This window comes from Trichechus manatus, unplaced genomic scaffold, assembly GCF_000243295.1.
Source record: "Trichechus manatus latirostris isolate Lorelei unplaced genomic scaffold, TriManLat1.0 scaffold00059, whole genome shotgun sequence".
Lineage (NCBI taxonomy): Eukaryota > Metazoa > Chordata > Mammalia > Sirenia > Trichechidae > Trichechus > Trichechus manatus.
This window is the reverse complement of record NW_004443995.1, coordinates 12,737,998-12,742,469: the sequence shown is the minus strand read 5'-3', so window position 1 is coordinate 12,742,469 and position 4,472 is coordinate 12,737,998.

Below are 4,472 nucleotides of genomic sequence, written 5' to 3'. Positions count from 1 at the left end.
CCAACAGAGAGAGAAAGCCTTCCCCTGGAGCTGGCACCCTGAATTTAGATTTCTAGCCTCCTAAACTGTGAGAGACTAAATTTGTTAAAGCCATCCACTTGTGGTATTTCTGTTATAGCAGCACTAGATAACTAAGACAATAGGAAGTACTCAAAGGCTGGTTGCTATTATTATTATGTTATGAATTATATTATTATGAAGCTCTACAAAACTTATGTGTAATTTCAGTTTTCTCCCGTGGTCTTATTACTGGCATCATGCTCTTGTGTTATTTTATGATTGCTTATAAACACATGCTCTAGTTAATTCTTTGAATATATTTTATACTATTTTATGGTAGTTATAACTATGTGTGGAGCCCTGGTGGTTCAGTGGTTAAGAGCTACAGCTGCTAACCAAAAGGTTGGCAGTTCGAATCCACCAGCCACTCCTTGGAAACCCTATTGAGTAGTTAGGAGTCGGAATCAACTTGACAGCAACGGGTTTTGTTTTTTTTTTAATAACTGTATGTTTCAATAAGAGGATTTCTATCCATAAAATTTCTCCATTGTACAAAATGTCTTCCTAGAAATTTCAAACATATTCTATTCTGAACCCTTTAGAATATTTTGCACAGTATCTCAGCTTTCATTGTTACTTTCCCTACTATCTGGAACCAATTTCCTTAAGTGTTATTTTAACAAACATTCCTTTACATTTTTTAACAAAGCTTTGTGGTATTGGCATACCTATATCATATATGGGAGCCCTGGTGGTACAGTGGTTAAGAGTTCGGCTGCTAACCAAAAGGTCAGCAGTTCCAATCCATGAGCCTCTCCTTGGAAACGCTATTGGGCAGTTCTGCTGTGTCCTGTAGGGTCACTATGAGTCAGAACCGACCCAACAGCACCTAACAACAACAACAGCGTATCATATATGAGGGTTAGGAGGAACTTTGAAAGGTTATACAGTCAATTCTCCCAATTTCAGAAAGGACCACTATCTTAGTCTAGGTTCTCTATAGGAGCAAAACCAGTGAAATGTATCTATAAATATATGGAGAGATTTATTTCAAGGAAATGACTCATACAATTGGGAGGAGATAGTTCACACAATTGTAGGGACTGGCAAGTCCCAAATCTGTAGGTCAGGTGGCAGGCTAAAGGCCTCTGCAGGCTTATGCCCCAAGAACTGGCAGTCAGGTGATAAAAAGAGTGCAGGGCTGAGAGAGTAAGCTTTGCGAGAACATCCATTTATATATTGGAGGCAGGCCACACCCCCAAAGAAACTCCCCTTTCAGCAGACTGGCTGATCCCATCATGGAAGGTGTACTACATTAGGGAAGAGCACCCACTCCAGTATCTGCAAAATCACTGAGAATCATATCTAGCCAAGTTGACACGTGACATTAACCATCACAACCACCGTTATACTACCCTGCCAAATAGGAAACTGATTTTCAAAACCTTCCAGAGAAGGCATTTCATGATTTTCCTCGTAAACTGTTACAGGGAAAACAGACATTCTGTCATTATGGTACAAGGTAAGTAGCAAGGAGTATACACCCACACTGCATGGTAAAGAAGGTAGAGAAAGGGTGGCTTTTGTTAGCTCAAAATTTAGCTATGCATTTCTTCTCAGTTCAAAGCTGCTTTTATATGTTATAAACAGAGTCATAAAAAGCATTAGAAAATCCCCTTGTCCTCTTTATTGTTGTTTTTGTACCATTGGCTATGATATATAGACCAATTTCTGAGATATTTTTCACCTTTATTTCTGTTGTTTGTGATACCAGAAGCAGTATACTATAAAGAAATATTTTGGCCTTTTTTTTAAATTCATGATCCCTTTTGTTAAATTAAAAAATGCCATTCACTTTCCCCCATCTGAGATTCTGCTATGCTGGATCCCTAAGCTGGTTAAAAGCATAAGTTTGGGTTACATGGAGGGTCAAATCCCAGCTCTGTCATTAACCAGCTTTTGATTTGGGACAAGTTATTCTCCTGTGTATGCACCAGTTTCCTTATCTGTAAAATTAGGGTAAAATTGCTACCTTACAGGCTTGTCAGGAGAATTAAATAAGGAATTGTATGTAAAGTGCTTACCACTCAATAGCTGTTAGATGTTGTTATAAATATTACACATAGACACTTAGGACAGTTCTTTGTTCTGCCAGCCATACTAGCATCACTTAATTTCAGATAAGCCAAGTTACTTAATCTCCCCATGCCTTGGTTTCCTCACTATAAAATGGTGACAATTTTGTCCACCCAGAGTTGTTGAGAGGACCATCTTAATTAATATACATACGGTGCCTGGCATACAATAAGTGCTACATGACTATTTTTTTAATAATAAATAGCACCTATTTCACAGGGTTGTTGTGAGAATTAAATGAGTTACAGTCTCCCTCCATCTTACAAGAATAATTCTTCCTGAAAAAATTATCATAGGGAGATTTCTCCTTAGTCGAAATCATAATTACCATTAATTTCTCTAGGTAGAAAATATGTGCTTTGTTCCTGAGCTCCAAAACTGACACATATTTATGCTAAAACAATACCAAATCTCATAAAATGACTAGTTACTTCAATAGTTAACATTAGCTATCACAATGCAACCTAACAAGACGTTTTCTCTGCATTTTTCACTCCATAATGTGGCTATTTACCTGCTTTCCCCAAGCTCTTGTAGCCATTACCCAGTACACACTGAGGACAATAGCTAATGTACAGAACATAGCTATGATACTCAAAGTTTATGTAATTCAACCTCTAATGCAAAAACAAAAGGAGACAAAAACAGGGAAAATCAACGAAAACGATTCAAACATCACACTCACTAGTAGATCACCATCAGAGAAGTCATGATGCGACTGCTAAAAAACAGTTAACTTCAAGGACTCCGAGAGGAGAAGCAACTCATGTGATCTACACATTTGTGCAGATGATGGGGCTTTGTGGTTCCTAAAACCCGAGAAACCATATGGATTTTTGTAACGCCAAACTTTATGAAAATCCTCATAAAGTTGAATTCTCATAACCTAAGTGGGCATATCTCGGGATGCCACTGGAATTCATGTAGTGTGTTAGGATGGTGGCTGGCACCAATAAACACTAGATGTTAGCATTGTCATTCAGGTAACAAGAAAATGATGAGCAAGTCAGACGTTTCCTTGAAAAAGAACAATCAGAAAGAGACTACCATATTTTTATGCAAATAGCATGTACCTTGTACGTTTGTTTACCAGCCACTCCCTCCCCCTACCACGAGGTATTTTCATAAGTGTCGCTATGCCAAATCTTTTTTTAACATGTTGCTGTAAGAAAAATTAGCATAGAATGCTTATGCAAATACCTCACAGGGAGAGGGAGTAGAAGGTAGGTGCACGTTATTTGTGTAAAAATACAGTAACCTACTTGGGTTTTGGGGTTTTTTTTCCCCCCACTGTAGTACTATGGTTAGTTAGTTATTAAATTCATGGACTTTACATTTTTTTATCCCACTTCAAATGAAAACTTGGTGGTAATTCCTGCCACATGAAGCTTATATAAATTCACTTTTTTTGTAATTATTTGTATGTTTGATAATGAACTGTTAGAGTGGCACAAAAACAGTTATAGAACGTTGAATGCTTTTTTTTAAGAAAAAAAAATTAAACTTTGAACTATAAAATGTAGATGGTGCTAATGTCTTAAGTGAGTCAAAGTATATTAGTAATTAGCAGTGACATAAATAGACATATGCATACCAGTGTTCACTGCAGCATTATTCACAATAGCAAAAAGACAGAAACAACCTAAGTGCCCATCAACAGATGAATGGAATACTATGAAGCTATAAAGAATAATGATGAGTTCGCGAAACATAACATGGATGAATCTGGAGGACACAATGCTGAGTGAAAAAAGTCAATCAAAAAAGGACAAATATTGATTTCACTTTTATAAAAAGACAAAAATCCATATACATACAGAAATCAACGTTATTTGGTGGTTACCAGGGATACGAGAGGGAGGGAGGGAGAGTAACTCTCTAGATAGTAAACACTTGTTATTTTTGGCTATGGGAAAGGCAATACTGAATGGGGGTGAAGTGAAGTGTGCACAATTTGACCAAGGTTAATGATGACACTAAGAAATATACAAGAATAAGTGATGTTACTGGTAAATGGTACAACATATACAAGTCTGCAACAACAGCAGTAACAACCAAAAAATACTTGAGTGGCTACGTAGGTAGATACGTATGAACATATGTGTATAGGAAGGTATATGTGTGTATATACGTGTGCATGTATAGGTGTATCTGTAGGCATATACATGTTTGTGCCACACATGTATTCATATATATATAATAAAGTACATGGGGGGCACAGTCATGGATATTTCCCAGACATAACCAAACACCTCACAGGATTTGTTTGCTGGGTTTGAAGACTTAGAACCATAGTTTTGTGGGACAACTCAGTCAATTGGCACAACATAGTCCAT